Here is a 17,690-nt window from a genome sequence, read left to right as displayed (position 1 = left end):
GAGAAATCATCTGTCATTTGAACTGTTTTTTCCCCTAAAGGTAAGGTGTCAGTTCTCTCTCACTGTTTTCAAGATTTTTGCTTTGTCTGTAGTTTTAGAAGTTTGACTATGATGTATCTTGGTGTGGACTTCTTTGGATTTATCCTGGTTAGGATTTACTCGGCTTTAGATTCATGTCTTTTGGCAAATTTGGGAAGCATTCAAGCCATTATTTCTTTGAGTACTTTTTCAGGCCCACTTTCTCCTTTCTCCAGAACTCCTATGACATGAATGTTAGATCTTTCATTATGGTTCCACAGGTTCTTCAGGCTCTGTTCTTTTTTTTTTTTTTTTTTTTCCAGGTAATTTTCTCTCTACTGTTCATATTGGGCAATTTCTATTGTTCCATATTTTAGTTCACTAATTCTTCCTCTGTCTCAGACGTGGGGAGGGGTACACTAGCCCCTTCTCCAGGGCATCAGGCTGGGGTCTAAGTGGAGACCAAGGCAGAAGATCCTGGGCCTGCGGGTCCCAAGGGAAGCCACACCCAGTAGCTAGTTGATAATCACTCTTCATGTTATAATTCCTTTTTCTTACCCTTGAGTCATCAATAATATCTTTTAAAAGATACAGCCTGGCCAAGCAGTTCTATGAGGAATTAAGGGAAAGGATATGTTTACTTGTGGCCCAGAGAAATAAAAGGGCAGCAATAGGAGGAGCTGGGGAGGGGCATCCAGAACTACAGGCACAGTAGCTAGAGGCTTAGCAAAGAGGCAGTTTTCCCCCAGGTGACTGCAAAGACACGATGTAGTGGGACCTGATGAGGCGACACCTGCCAGTCAATCCCCCAGAACCTTGAAAAGAAGTGGAGGTCCTGCTCTCACCAAGTGGGAACATTCACCCAGTAGCAGATTTAATATAATCTCCTTTATATACTCAAACAAGTGAGACCAAAGAGTTATTTGGTCCACACCCATTGTATAGTTGAGTAAACTTAGACTTAGGGGTGATGACAGCAATAACAGCCAATAGTAATAGCCAGTAAATAACAGAGCTGGCATCTGCACCATGTTGGACTGACCTCAAAATCTATACTATGTTTACTAAAGGGGAAGGGGAGGATTCTGAAAAAATGTGTGGAGGACTAGGCAGATTTAGTCAGACACCATGAATAGTATGAGAGGAAACTTTAGAAACTGAACACTCCAATGGTGCTACCTGTTAAGAAGCCTGCAAGTGGAGACCCAGAGAATTGGGAAGAGGCAGAAGTATCTTTTGCCAGGGAGTGACTGGCCAAGTGACCAAGACAGAGCTAAGTCATGTGATCACTAAACATGGGCAGTCACACATGTTGCTTCAAAAATGATGATAGTCCATTACACAGCATCCACTGAATGCACTCAAACTTCACAATTCTAGAGGAAAAACTGAGAAAGTAAAAAGCACAGTGTCCAGCAAGATTGCTGCTTGGCAAGTGAACCCACAAGAGTTTTGATGGCCATGTCTCTCAGCCTAACCTAAAACTGGCCATGGGCCACATCTTCAATGTAGAGAGAAAACTTCTTTGAGTCAGTCAGTGCCAGTTACACTGTGCCAGCGTCCCGGATACACCACTTCCTGTGTGTCTCAGTGTGCTGGTCTGCCTGCAGAGGAGGAAAGAGACCCTACCAAATGCTGAGGTGATGCTTCAGTCTTTGAGATGACCCCCAGGTCTCACTGAAAGTGTGATGTAAGTGCAATGCCCTTGAAAGCACTGAGTCAGTGGTGTACTGGTAAATGATTAGCAACAGGATGGCCCTTAAGGGGAAAAGCCCTAATTTATAGTGTTTGCCAATTTCTGTGGTATAAATAATCCACCATAGCTGATTTCAAACAACCAATGTGACATCACTGAACATGGAGTTGGGAAGAGATGCACAGTAATCCATCCTTATATAGCACAGATATGACTGAAATAAAATATCTCAAAAGCACAGATATTAATAGAACACCGTAAAATGATTAAGTGATGAGTTTAGAGTATTATCTTTATTTTATATAATTTATTTAATTGCAAGTTTATCTAATTTAATTTTTAATATTGCCTGTGTTTAACAACTGGCTTGCAACTTTCCTGATAATTTAACAATTGGCTCTTGTGAGCTGGTATAAGCCAGAACCAGTATCCTTTTGAGCCAGTGTTTTCTTTTATGGACAAATATTGACTGAAAGGTGAAATTGTAAAAGGATGGGCATTTTACAAAGAGATAAAATATCCAAGGAGGTAAGCATTTGTTTTTGTTTTTGTTTTTTACTTATGCTATGTCAGAATAGGTTTGTTATATCGTTTTACTTAATGCTTTGTCAGATTGTGATTTCTCTCCTCTACTGAGCCCTCTACGGAATATATCAAAGGCCTAACCCAGTCTTCCATATGCTTCCATTATAATAAAATATAATAGGCGCCATCTTTACAGTTTTATCTGTGTCTCAAAGACAACATGAATGGGGGACAGGAGATGCATGGGGGAAGACAGTAGTTAAAGAAGATAAAATGGTGGTTTAACACCACTTCACTGCCAACAAACTCTATATTAAATTTAATGCTGCTCCCAAGATCACAGAGGCAGTCGGACACATGTAGAAATCAGCAGGATGCGCTGGAGCAATTAAAGATCAAAGATATGGATAATCCCTGCCCTTGAGGATTTTTGTTCAGGGATGTGTCCCCAGTGTCCAACACAGTACCAAGCAGATACACAATGGTATCTGGTGCTCACTCACTGGCCGTTGGTTCTCCCATCCTTCAGAAGCAAGCTCAGTGCTCCGATGCAGAGAGACCTATCTAAAGAAGGAATTGCCAAGCAATATGAACATACCCTATGGGAATTCAGTGCCTTGCTGCATTGTCCAGAGTTCTAAGGAAGGGCTTCTTAGGAATATTTATATTGCTGGAAGAGTTACAGGAGTTTATAAATTGTAGACCTCACCTCCAATCCTCCATAAATTATTAAGGAAAATCAATTTACTACCACCTGTTTTGTAACAACCAAATACCACACTAAGGTCAGTTTCTCCTTAAATTGTTAATGGCCTCACTTATGATGGGTTCACCTTCTCTGAGAAAATCTTCAGATTGGTTTGTAGGATTCTTGACCACCAACTAAATCTAACCTTCATCTGGCCCCAAAGCTTTAGGGGAAATTGTATTTCTCATCAGAAGTTACCTCCTCAGAGTCTGCCTTTTTCCCCTGGACAGGATCCCCTTCCTTGAGCTCCTGGCTATAAATTTCATCTGAAATAAAAAAATTTTAGTGAGTCTGTGGTGAAACAGTTAGACTGCCAGTAGCACTCAAAAAATTAAAAACAACTCCTTGACCACATACTTTTCATGTTCCACATAAATCCTCACTTAAGACATACAGAGTATGCAACTTATGGCAAATCATGTTCTCACTTAACTAGAAGTAATTTGCCCAGGAATCTTTAAATCATCTTCCTTCTTGACACTCATGAAAGTAATATTTGGAAATAGGGAATTCAAAGAATGGCCGATCAAACAAAATGTTAAATATATCCCATTAGACTTGATGGGGTGAAAGTTCACAAATGAGACTCTCAGCACAAAAAGAAAAGGCAATAAATATTTCTCTACATATGTAAAGCAAGGAAAATAGAACTTCAAGTTCCACTCACCTTTTAAGATTAAGAATAGCTGGAAACAATAATATACCCAGGAACAAGCATGAAGCCATCTTTCCAAGGTAGGACATTGGAGGAATCTGAACCATTAAAGATAACCTAAGACATCTGTGAAAGACACAGGTTGTATTCTAAGGATAATAGAGACAAGACATTTTCAAATCTTGTATATAGCAGGATGATCAAAACCTTGAAATGTTCAAGGAAATTTTTTTATTACATATGTAAATAACTTCACAAGGAAAACACACATAGAATACGTCCACCAAAAAAACCCCCCTGTTTATATAAATGTATAACCAGTTCTGAAGTTTATTTTCACACAAGCATAATTTTAATCTAGTTATAGTCTTTTCATGTATCACTATTTTATAAACTGTTTATCATGTAACAACAAAGTCCACCTGGTCATCCATCATTGTAATGACTGTCGTAGGCTGGGTTCCTCCAGAAGCAGACGCTGAGACAGATGTGAATGCAAATAGCTTCTTTAGGAGGTGATTCCAAGAAGCACTCAGAAAACCAAGGAAGTGAGACAGGGAAGAATGCCAATGAGCAGGCTATCACTGTGGGCAACCAGGGCTCAACACGCACTGGGGACCTTTGGAAGACAGTGTGGATCAAGCCTCAGAGTTAGCTCAACCAAGGAGGGAAGCAGTTGGGATATTTCTACACCAACCGCCATCAGTCATGGGTTGAGAACAGTTTCCAGGGGGTGTTAATTCCCCAACACCTCCAGGCTGCCCTGTTCATAGGCTGAGAGGGCGCCAACAGCTAGAGAAACCTCACAGGCAAAGATCTGTAGATGCCTGTGGTTGGAGGTTTTCGGTTAGAGAACATGAATAGGAAGTCCTGCAGGGCCCAAGAGCATCAGACACAGTAACTATGTGATATCTCATCACATTTCTATGGCATTGTTTTTCTATTTGCTTTGAGAAATACAAATATAATTGTCCAAGTTTCAGAAGGAAGTCAGTCAGTGTAACATCCATGTGAAACTTAGAATAGGTACCTGGTGAAAGAGATGCATTAAATTGTTTTGTAATCAATGTTGTGGAAAGCTAAGTAAATTATTATTATTCAAAAGGCATTCATTCACTTCACCTCCATTATGGTAGTTAACATAAAAAAACAGAAAATAGCAAGTGTTGATAAGGATATGAAGAAATTGGAACACTTGTGCATTGCTGGTGGGAATGTAAAAAGCAGTTGCTATGGAAAACAGTATAGCAGTTCCTCAAAAAATTAAAAATAGAATTATCCATATGATCCAGCAATTCCACTTCTGGGTATATACCCAAAATAATTGAAAGCAGGGCCTCAAACAGATATTTATACACCCATGTTCACAACAGCCCAAGTGTCCATCAATGGATGAATAGGGAAACAAAATGTGGTATATACATATAAAGGAATATTATCCAGCCTTATAAAGGAAGGAAATTCTGACACAAGCTACAACATGGAAAAACCTTGAAAACATTATGTGAAGTGAAATAAGCGAGTCACAAAAGAATAAATTCTGTCTGGTTCAACTTATATGGGGTACCTAGAGTAGTCACATTCATAGAGGCAGAAAGTAGACCAGTGGTTTCCAGAGACCAGGGGAGGGAGGAATGGGGAGTTACTATTTAATGGGCACAGCGTTTCAGTTTGGGAAGATGGAGAAAGTTCTGAAGATGGTGTTACTGAAGGTTGCAGAACAATGTGAACATACTTAATACCACTGAACTGAACACTTAAAAATGGTTATAATGGTAAATGTTATTTTATGTATATTTTACCACAATTATTTTAAATCCTGCAAAATTTTTTAATTTTTTTAAAATAAAAAAGTGAACTACTATTCTATGCAGCAATATGGATGAATTTTTCAAAGATGTTCATTAATTTTCTCAACATCTTCCAAGCTGTATATACTTAATTTCTGGAAATTAACATCTAGAGCCTGTGAAAATATTTTAGCAAAAGCCACTCCAGGGCCCTCTGATGTTCTTCCCATCCTTTCTCTAAATGTGTACACTCCAAAGGTCTTCCTCATGCCAGAATAAAGGCAGTGCTAGATCCAAAAAATGGAATGCTTTCACTTCAGCTCTTTCTCCAAGATACAGTTCACTTACAGTTGTGTGTTGCTAGGGTTTGTGCAAAGGAGCCAACTCATGAAACCAGGAACTTTCAATACTCAGGAAGAGTTGGCAGCAGGGAACTACCAGCGGTGTCTGTGTGGAGACCTGAGTTGCCCGTCCCCTTTAGAATGGTTGTCAGAATCTGCTTAGGAAGCCGTCAAGGAAGGCAGTTTTCAAGTTAGTCTTTTGGCAGGCTTCTCTCCTCGGCAGGATCCTAAAGACTCCAGGATGGAGGTAGCTTTTGTCCCTAACTCCTTTCTCTTTAGCACTAATGGAGGCAAGATTTAGGCCTGCTACTGTCTTCCATATGATAGTATGTTCTTAAAGGTGTAGGTGGTGGATGAGACAAAAGCCTCCAAATCGCTTTAAGTAACCTCATGCTCCCACCAAACTGAATTGCTTGCTGTGCCCCAGACACTTTCCCACATCCCTGCATGTGTGCACGAGCCTCCCTTCAGAGGAAAGAGACAATTCTGCCCTCTCTCCCCAACCTCTGTACATCCAAATCCAATCCTCTCCTCCACAATCCCTTGCCCAATGGCTAATTAGAGGTAATTTCTTCCTCTTCCAGAATTCCATAATGCTTTAGCAGTTCTCAGGTCTTTGCATTTGGCATTTTCTACCTTGTATTTTAGATATTGATATTTCTACCTTATCTCCCTTACTAGACTCTAACTTGCTTTAAGACAAGGTCTCTATCTGATTTACCTTAGTACCCATTCCACACAGAACATTAGGTCAGCATGTTTCCCATAATAGGAAGTCAGTAAATATCCCACAAATGCATGAGTAAACCAATGAATGAATGCAAGCATGAAATCCTACAAGAAAAGCCCAACAAGTCTGGGAAAAGCTGTGCCACGAACCACTTCTTTCTCAAATGCCCATATTTCTGGCCGTGCCTTGCCCCTCCACACCTCTGCAAGAAATACAGGCTATAATGGGAAGACATGTCATCATCGTCAAACCTCTGTCTCTACCCCCTTGAGCCTCTGAAGCACGAGACAAGCAATAATTCCCATGGCCCCCTCTGCACACCCCCATCCCCATGCCTTACAGTCACTGCAAATCTGAGAGCCCAGATTCCTCCAGTTAAGGAGCCTGAGTATAGACCACAACTTTCCAGCTCTTCCCTGGAGCCCTATAGTTCCAAGAAGGTGAAGGGGCCACGAGGAGGAGACTGGGACGGCAAGGCCTTGGGAGCCACACACATATACATATACTCACATTGTGCTTCAGCAAGAGCAGCTCTGGTTTTCATCTATTTTATATTGTAGTTTTCCACAGAAGATTTCATGGAGAATAGAAGCTTCCCTGCTAAAAAATAAGATATCTGAAAAACACTGGTGTAGCCCATGTACTGGGACTATGATCTCTAGGAGGGCAAGAGGTCAGAATTGTACCGTTCATTACCCCCCATACCTGGCACAGTGCCATAAAATTAAGTAGGAAGCACCTTGGTGGCACCAGGCGAGAAGTGCCAATAACCCGAGTCCTGGTCCCAGCTCTAGTAGGAACCAGTTGGGTAAGCCCCTTCTCTGAGCTTCAGTTTCCTCATTTTCAAAACAAGGGGAGGGCACAAAGAGAGGACACTCAAACTTACAGCAAAGGCACAGGATATGCAGGACACTAAGTAACAGAGACTGCAGGATCCCCAACATATCCCAAAGAAATCTCAACCTTGGCTTTAAGGGCTGAGGCCTGAGTCGCTGCAGTGCCTCACCCACTGGCAGCCCGGCGATGCCGGCTCCTAGTTAAAAGGGCCGATGCCGTGGGGCCAGGTGGCCCCATTTATGTGCAAGTGCGGGCTCCAGCTCGACAGTGTGACTCCAAAGTGCCAAGCGCAGGCACGGCAGCGGCTCGAGAAAATATAGAAAATATATATAGAGAAAATATATATATATTTTTTTATATTAAGACATTTTATTTTTTATTAAGACATTTTATATTAAGACATTGTACTTTGAAGTGTTTGAGAAAAGAAGAATTTACCTGTACTTTTATATACATCTATTTTTATTTCATTATTAAAATTTTCAACTGTTTTAGCCAGCTTAGGCTAAGTCATGCTGCAGTAACAAATGATCTCAAACCTTGTTGATGACACAATAAAAGTTTATTTCTTGTTCAAAAACAAAACAAAACAAAAACCAAGGGATTTGTCCAGAAGATTCTAGAACACCACTGTCCAACAGAACTTTCTAAGAGGATGGAATGTTCTATATCTGTGCTACCCAATATGGTAACCACCAACCATATGTGAATAGTGAACATCTAAAATGTGGCTACTGAGACCAAGAAACTGGATTTTAAATTTTAATCAATTTAATTTAAATTTAAACAGCTATATGTGGTAATGGCTGCCATATTGGACAGCACAGCTCTAGAACATGATCTCCAAGAACTCTTTCAGCTCTGACATTCTAGAACTCTCTAAATAACCCTGCCACCACCTCACTACTCCCACCACCAGGCATTGTGATTACAAATCCCTCCCACTAACAAACACACACACACACACACACACACACACGAACACACACACACACACACACACACACACACACACACACACACACACGACATTGGATTCAAAGGACTAAAGTTAGCTGTCTTCCTCAAAATGAACAGTAGGTGTCTCCCTTACCCTGAAACATCCACTGCTGCAATTACCTCAGAAGCTTCGGTGATTAAAGCAGCCGTAAGACGCAGGGATCTTAGATGGGCAAACTACCCAGAGCACCATAAGACAGAGGGAGAAAGGAAAACCAGATTGGAGGGACTCCATGATTCTTCTCCAACCGTGTGTCTGACAGGGTCTTGGTGCTCCAGCCAGGTGTCAGGCCTGAGTCTCTGAGGGGGGAGAGCCGAGTTCAGGACACTGGACCACCAGAGACCTCCTGACTCCACGTAATATCAGTCAGCAAGAGCTCTCCCAGAGATCTCCATTTCAACGCTAAGACCCAGCTCCACACAACGACCAGCAAGCTCCAGTCCTGGACACCCCATGCCAAACAACTAGCAAGACAGGAACACAACCCCACCCATTAGCAGAGAGGCTACCTGAAATCATAATAAGTTCACAGACACCCCAGAACACACCACCAGACGCAGTCCTGCCCACCAGAAAGACAAGATCCAGCCTCATCCACCAGGACACAGGCACCAGTCCCCTCCACCAGGAAGCCGACACAACCCACTGAACCAACCTTACCCACTGGGGGCGGACACCAAAAACAATGGGTAGCTGCAGGTTCATAGCCTGGGGGCTGCAGGCTTTGAACCTGCGGGCTGTGAAAAGGAAACCCCAAACACAGTAAGTTAAGCATAATTAGAAGACAGAGAAATATGCAGCAGATGAAGGAGCAAGGTAAAAACCCACCAGACCAATAAATGAAGAGGAAATAGGCAGTCTGCCTGAAAAAGAATTCAGAGGAATGATAGTAAAGATGATCCAAAATCTTGGAAACAGGATGGAGAAAATACAAGAAATGTTTAACAAGGACCTAGAAGAACTAAATTGCAAACAAACAATGATGAACAACACAATAAATGAAATTTAAAATTCTCTAGAAGGAATCAATAGCAGAATAACTTAGGCAGAAGAACAGATAAGTGACCTGGAAGATAAAATAGTGGAAATAACTACCGCACAGCAGAATAAACAAAAAAGAATTGAGGACAGTCTCAGAGACCTCTGGGACAACATTAAATGCACCAACATTCGAATTTTAGGGGTCCCAGAAGAAGAAGAGAAAAAGAAAGGGGCTGAGAAAATATTTGAAGAGATTATAGTTGAAAACTTCCCTAATATGGGAAAGGAAATAGTCAATCAAGTCCAGGAAGCGCAGAGAGTCCCATACAGAATAAATCCAAGGAGAAACACGCCAAGACACATATTAATCAAACTATCAAAAATTAAATACAAAGAAAAAAAGCAGCAAGGAGAAGCAACAAATAACATACAATGGAATCCCCATAAGGTTAACAGTTGATCTTTCAGCAGAAACTCTGCTAGCCAGAAGGGAGTGGCAGGACATATTTAAAGTGATGAAGGGGAGAAACCTACAAACAAGATTACTCTACCCAGCAAGGATCTCATTCAGATATGACAGAGAAATTAAAACTTTTACAGACAAGCAAAAGCTAAGAGAATTCAGCACCACCAAACCAGCTCGACAACAAATGCTAAAGGAACTTCTCTAGGCAGGAAACAAAAGAGAAGGAAAAAACCTACAATAATAAACCCAAAACAATTAAGAAAATGGTAATAGGAACATTCATATCGATAATTACCTTAAATGTAAATGGATTAAATGATGCAACCAAAAGACATAGACTGGCTGAATGCATACAAAAACAAGACCCGTATATATGCTGTCTACAAGAGACCCACTTCAGACCTAGGGACACATACAGACTGAAAGTGAGGGGACAGAGAAGATATTCCATGCAAATGGAAATCAAAAGAAAGCTGGAGTAGCAATTCTCACATCAGACAAAATAGACTTTAAGATAAAGACTCTTACAAGAGACAAAGAAGGACACTACATAATGATCAAGGGATCAATCCAAGAAGAAGATATAACAATTGTAAATATTTATGCACCCAACATAGGAGCACCTCAATACATAAGGCAAATACTAACAGCCATAAAAGGGGAAATGGAGAGTAGCACAATCATAGTAGGGGAATTTAACACCCCATTTTCACCAATGGACAGATCATCCAAAATGAAAATAAATAAGGAAACACAAGCTTTAAATGATACATTTAACAAGATAGATTTAATTAATATTTATAGGACATTCCATCCAAAATCAACAGAATACACTTTGTTCTGAAGTGCTCATGGAACATTCTCCAGGATAGATCATATCCTGGGTCACAAATCAAGCCTTGATAAATTTAAGAAAACTGAAATTGTATCAAGTATCTTTTCTGACCATAACACTATAAGACTAGACATCAATTACAGGAAAAAAATCTGTAAAAAATACAAACACATGGAGGCTAAACAATACACTACTAAATAACCAAGAGATCACTGAAGAAATCATAGAGGAAATCAAAAAATACCAAGAAACAAATGACAATAAAAACACAATGAACCAAAACCTATGGGATGCAGCACAAGCAGTTCTAAGAGGTAAGCTTATAGCAACACAATCCTACCTCAAGAAACAAGAAAAATCTCAAATAAACAACCTAACCTTAGACCTAAAGCAATTAAAGAAAGAAGAATAAAAAAACCCCAAAGTTAGCAGAAGGAAAGGAATCATGAAGATCAGATCAGAAATAAATTAAAAAGAAATAAAGGAAACAATAGCAAAGATCAATAAAATAGAAGCTTGTGCTTTGAGAAGATAAACAAAACTGATAAACCATTAGCCAGATTCATCAAGAATAAAAGGGAGAAAACTCAAATCAACAGAATTAGAAATGAAAAAGGAGAAGTAACAACTGACACTGCAGAAATACAAAAGATCATGAGAGATTACTACAAGCAACTCTATGCCAGTAAAATGGACAAATTCTTAGAAATGCACAACCTTCCGAGACTGAATCAGGAAGAAATACAAAATATGAACAGACCAATCACAAACATTGAAATTGAAACTGTGATTAAAAATCTTCCAACAAACAAAAACCCAGCATGAGATGGCTTCACAGGCGAATTCTAGCAAACATTTAGAGAAGAGATAACACCTATCCTTCTCAAAGTCTTCCAAAATATAGCAGAGGGAGGAACACTCCCCAACTCATTCTACGAGGCCACCATCACCCTGATACCAAAACTAGACAAAGACGTCACAAAAAAATAAAACTACAGACCAATAGCACTGATGAACATAGATGCAAAAATCCTCAACAAAACACTAGCAAACAGAATCCAGCAGCACATTAAAAGGATCATACACCATGATCAAGTGGGGTTTATCCCAGGAATTTGAGGATTCTTCAATATATACAAGTTAATCAATGTGATACATCATATTAATGAATTGAAGGATAAAAACCATATGATAATCTCAATAGATGCAGAGAAAGCTTTTGACAAAATTCAACATCCATTTATGATAAAAACTCTCCAGAAAGTAGGCATAGAGGGAACTTACCTCAACATAATAAAGGCCATATATGACAAACCCACAGACAACATCATTCTCAGTGGTGAAAAACTGAAACCATTTCCACTAAGATCAGGAACAAGACAATGTTGCCCACTCTCACTACTATTATTCAACATTGTTTTGGAAGTTTAAGCCACAGCAGTCAAAGACAAAAAAGAAATAAAAGGAATACAAATTGGAAAAGAAGAAGTAAAACTGTCATGGTTTCCAGATGACATGATACTATACATTAAAAATCCTATAGATGCCACCAGAAAACTGCTAGAGTTAATCAATGAATTTGGTACAGTAGCAGGATACAAAATTAATGCACAGAAATCTCTGGAATTCCTATACACTAATGATGAAATATCTGAAAGAGAAATTAAGGAAACACTCCCATTTACCATTGCAACAAAAAGAATAAAATACCTAGGAATAAACCTACCTAAGGAGACAAAAGACCTGTATGCAGAAAACTATAAGACACTGATGAAAGAAATTAAAGATGATACGAACAGATAAGACATATACCATGTTCTTGTATTGGAAGAATCAACATTGTGAAAATGACTCTAATACCCAAAGCAATCTACAGATTCAATACAATCCCTATCAAACTACCAATGGCATTTTTTCACAGAACTAGAACAGAAAATTTCACAATTTGTATGGAAACACAAAAGACCCCAAAAAGCCAAAGCAATCTTGAGAAAGAAAACGGAACTGGAGGAATCAGACTCCCTGACTTCAGACTATACTACAAAACTACAGTAACCAAGACAGTAAGGTACTGGCACAAAAACAGAAATATAGATCAGAGGAACAGGATAGAAAGCCCAGAGATAAACCCACACACATATGGTCACCTTATCTTTGATAAAGGAGGCAAGAATATACAATGAAGAAAAGACAACTTGTTTGATAAGTGGTGCTGGGAAAACTGGACAGCTACATGTGAAAGAATGAAATTAGAACACTCCCTAACACCATACACAGAAACAAACTCAAAGTGGATTAAAGACCTAAATGTAAGGTCAGACACTATAAAACTCTTAGAGGAAAACATAGGCAGAACACTCTATGACATAAATCACAGCTATATCGTTTTTGACCCGTCTCCTAAAGAAATTGAAATAAAAACAAAAATAAATAAATGGGACCTAATGAAACTTAAAAGCTTTTGCATAGCAAATGAAACCATAAACAAAACGAAAAGACAATCCTCAGAATGGGAGAAAATATTTGCAAATGAAGCAACTGACAAAGAATTAATCTCCAAAATTTACAAGCAGCTCATGCAGCTCAATATCAAAAAAACAAACAACCCAATCCAAAAATGGGCAGAAGACCTAAATAGACATTTCTCCATAGATGATATACAGATTGCCAACAAACACATGAAAGGATGCTCAACATCACTAATCTTTAGAGAAATGCAAATCAAAACTACAATGAGGTATCACCTCACACCAGGCAGAATGGCCATCATCAAAAAATCTACAAACAATAAATGCTGGAGAGGGTGTGGAGAAAGGGAGCCCTCTTGCACTGTTGGTGGGAATGTAAATTGATACAGCCACTATGGAGAACAGTATGGAGGTTCCTTAAAAAACTAAAAAAAGAACTACCATATGACCCAGCAATCCCACTACTGGGCATATACCCTGAGAAAACCATAATTCAAAAAGAGTCATGTACCACAATGTTCATTGCAGCTCTATTTACAATAGCCAGGACATGGAAGCAACCTAAGTGTCCAACAACAGATGAATGGAGAAAGAAGATGTGGCACATATATACAATGGAATATTACTCAGCCATAAAAAGAAATGAAATTGAGTTATTTGTAGTGACGTGGATGGACCTAGAGTCTGTCATACAGAGTGAAGTAAGTCAGAAAGAGAAAACAAATACTGTATGCTAACACATATATATGGAATCTAAAAAGAAAAAAGAAAAAATGGTTCTGAAGAACCTAGGGGCAGGACAGGAATAAAGACACAGACATAGAGAATGGATTGAGGACATGGGAAGTGGGAAGTGTAAGCTGAGACAAAGTGAGAGAGTGGCATGGACATATATATACTACCAAATGTAAAATAGATAGCTAGTGGGAAGCAGCTGCATAGCACAGGGAGATCAGCTCAGTGATTTCTGACTACCTAGAGGGGTGGGATAGGGAGGGTGGGAGGGAGACGTAAGAGGCAGGGGATATGGGGATATATGTATATGTATAGCTGATTAACTTTGTTATACAGCAGCAACTAACACAACAATGTAAAGCAATTATCCTGCAATAAAGATGTTAAAAAATAAATAAATAAAACAGCTGTTGTCCTCCCCAGTGTGTTGTCACTCAGCTATAACTAGGCCCAGGAATCAAGTCGCTCTATGGAAACTCTCCTATATGCCAAACTGTTGGGGAGTTACCCCAAGAAGCAGAAAGTCAGGCTACTCGCAGGCCCCCGGGCAGTTGTCCAGCCATTCACCACCAGAGGTTCTCCCTACTCCCCTGAGCCCCAAGGTCCCCTCCACACTTCCTCATAGATTCCCACACTTTGTGGAAAATGGTGACAAAGAAATTGTAGCTTGGTATGTATTTGTCCAAGATGACATTCTGCAAACAAATTTTTGCAAGTCATTCACCTAGTCTCTGAGGCAGTGCCAGGACTTCATGTCTAACTATCCTCCCACGAAAGAGACAGAAATTGTAGCTGCCAAGTAAATAAATGGATTAGAGTGGGGGCAATCCACAGGGCACTGAGAGAGTCAGGGCAAAGATCCAGATTCCCTGCAGCTTCCCACCCTTTGTAAACCCAGGCTGACTTGGGTTGACCAGCTCCCTCATTTTAAGGAACTAGTTTCAGACATCACTGTTACACAGACATTGCTACTACACAGTGATTAACGGAATGGGCTCTGGAGACAGCCTGGATTTGCATTCTAGGTGCACAGTCAGTGAGCTGTGTTACTTAACCTCCCTACTCATCAGTTTCCCCATGTATAAAGTGGATAGTTGACAAAACTGCAAGAGATAATCACAGTGGCTGTCTTCTACTTGTATGTTAGATATTATTAAAGAAGATTAGTTCTTTCTTGTAGCTCGGCTATATGATAACTGCTGTTCCATCTTACTCTTTAAAAATGTTGCCACCAAATTAGAGATGAAGCTGGCCTTCCTTCTGGGGAGAGCGTCTGGCCTGAAGACAGTCTGTGACTAAATCCTTCAGGAGTCACTGCAAAGTCTGGGGTGGATCTGCAGAGCCCGGAGCCTCTCCTTCCACCCATGTTCCTCGTACGGTCTGAGAAGAGTGGAAGACTGGGGGAGTCACCTTGCTCCAGGTCAGCTGGACAAGTCCTGCGAGTACATAGGCAGGAAATTTAGCTCATACCTGAGTGGTCTTCTGGAGGACACAGGCTAGCAAAGGGGCCAAAAGTCCCTCTCATTTGGAGGTTTCAAAAACAGTAAGATCCTTTACAAAAGGGATATAGATGGACAAAAGGCACAGTATTAGGAACACAACCTTAGATAGGCAAGTGTCTTATCAAGTCTCTGATCCAACAACTCACCAAACTTTAAGGGCATTGGTCAGTTTTTGGGTCAGGCAGTACTGGGCTCAAATTCTGATTTATCAGCTATTAGTGGTGCAACTTTGGTCAAGTTATTTACCCACCTGAACTTCAGTTTCCTCATCTGTAGATTAAGAATAAACAATTCCTCTTTCACAACAACAAATGGTGCCACTCTGGAGATATTCCTGTTTAACATCTTAGTAAAACTACCTCTTTTATTATTTTCTCAGCTTAGTTGAAATTCTTCATTTCAACTAAACACATCCTAATGAAGCCTTTGTTTTGACAATTGGTCAGCTTACAGCACACACATACATATACACACACTTTCACTCCACACCATCCCCCTACACCTCACCCCACATCCCACTGCCCCAGGGCACCCTGGGACCCCAATCCCATCCCTTTCCAGATGTCAATTAAGAAGATAAAGAGATCTCATTCTCCATTTACCCTCAAACACCTTCTTGAGAGATAATTTAATCTGATCTAATAAAGTGGCCTGGTGGACAAAGCAAAAACAATAACTGAAATTACTTAGTGCCCACAGGAGCGCCCCAGTAACTAGCTCTATTCTCCTCCAAAATCAATGTGGTCTTCATCCTCTGAACATTTACTCTAGTAGGATGGGGTGTGTCTAACTCAAACAGCTAGGGAGCTACCACTCCCTGCCCAACAGCTGTGCTTTCAAGTTATGGTTCAGTTTCTGGCCACATAACTGTGTCTATATTGCTCTCTATGAAGCTATAAAAAGTCAAATATACTATACATCTCTTCAAATTCACCCAGATCAAAAATAAAAGATCAGTTATCTCACAGATTATCAATAAAAAACTCAAAAAATCCAAATAAAAACAGAATAAACATTTAAAATACATTAAAAAGGAGTTTAAAGTTTTTTTACATTATAACTCATAATTAGCCAAATTCTTCTGGACTGTTGATACGGGATATTTGGTAAACTGGCCAAGTTCAACAATACCTCTCCCTATGAATGGCAAGAATATACTAAAAGGTCACTCTTCTTCTGTCAAATAATACAGAAAGCACAGGAAAGCCAACAAGGACTTTATTTTGTAATGTCCCAAAGTATAAAGAATAATATATATGAATCCCTATATATCTATCACCCAGCCCCCATCACCAGTTAATTATCAACTTTTGCCAATTCAAAGACTTTTGAAAGGAAGGTTTTTTTTTAAAGGATTAGATTTTTTTTTTTTTTTTTTTTTGGCTATGCAGCTTCATTGCTGCACTCGGGTTTTCTCTAGTTGTGGTGAGCAGAGCCTACTCTTCATTGCGGTGCACGGGCATCTCACTGCAGTGGCTTCTCTTGTTGTAGAGCACGTCTCTAGGCACGCTGGCTCCAGTAGCTGTGGCTCACTGGCTCTAGAGCTCAGGCTCAGTAGTTGTGGTGCACGGGTTTAGTTGCTCCACGGCAGGTGGGATCTTCCCGGACCAGGGCTTGAACCCAGGTCCCCTGCATTGGCAGGCAGATTCTTAATGAAAGGTATATTTATACCATCATCTAAAGTATGTGTTTTCACAAAAAATAAAACAAGCACCTGGTTGTTTTGAGTGAGAGGAAAGACTGGATTAAATTTCGGAGAAACAAGAGAAAGGTGCTACCTATGCTGTGGCCGAGAGTAAACTGCAGAAGTGTGTTGCCTTGAACTAAAGTCCTTGGTCTCTAGTTGCTGAGAGAGGCTGGGGAGGAGGGATTATAAAATTCTAACCCCCTATGTTCCTGGGAAACAAGTCTCAGGCAGCTACAGCCCAGTCAGTCTCTGACTCACTGGCAGCAGACTTTCTTCCTTCTGACTCCATCCAATCCCCACCCCAGTCACAATAAAGAAGAAATCAGCCTTGCCCTCCGGGCTGCAGCTGGCCAGGAATGTGAACTGCAGGTGATTCCAGGTTAGTCCAGGAGGTGCACCAACATTGCTGAGTGCCGTCTATGTGCCAGGTAACACTTTACCCCAGCACTTCTCCACGCTGACTACTGCTTTATAATCACCTGGGAAACTTTGGGAGAAATGCCTGGGATCACCCCAGACTAAGTGTCTCAGAGCGAGAACCATTACTTTACAGCAGTCCTTTCAACAGCCCAATAAGCTAGGTACCATTGTGCTCAGAAAGGATGTGGATGTTAAATGACAGGGCCAGGGTTTAGAGGCAGGGCTCTCTCATTTCCAAAATCCTGCTCTTCTCACT

This window comes from Delphinus delphis, chromosome 3, assembly GCF_949987515.2.
Source record: "Delphinus delphis chromosome 3, mDelDel1.2, whole genome shotgun sequence".
NCBI classification, from domain to species: domain Eukaryota; kingdom Metazoa; phylum Chordata; class Mammalia; order Artiodactyla; family Delphinidae; genus Delphinus; species Delphinus delphis.
Note: the sequence above shows the minus strand (reverse complement) of the source record.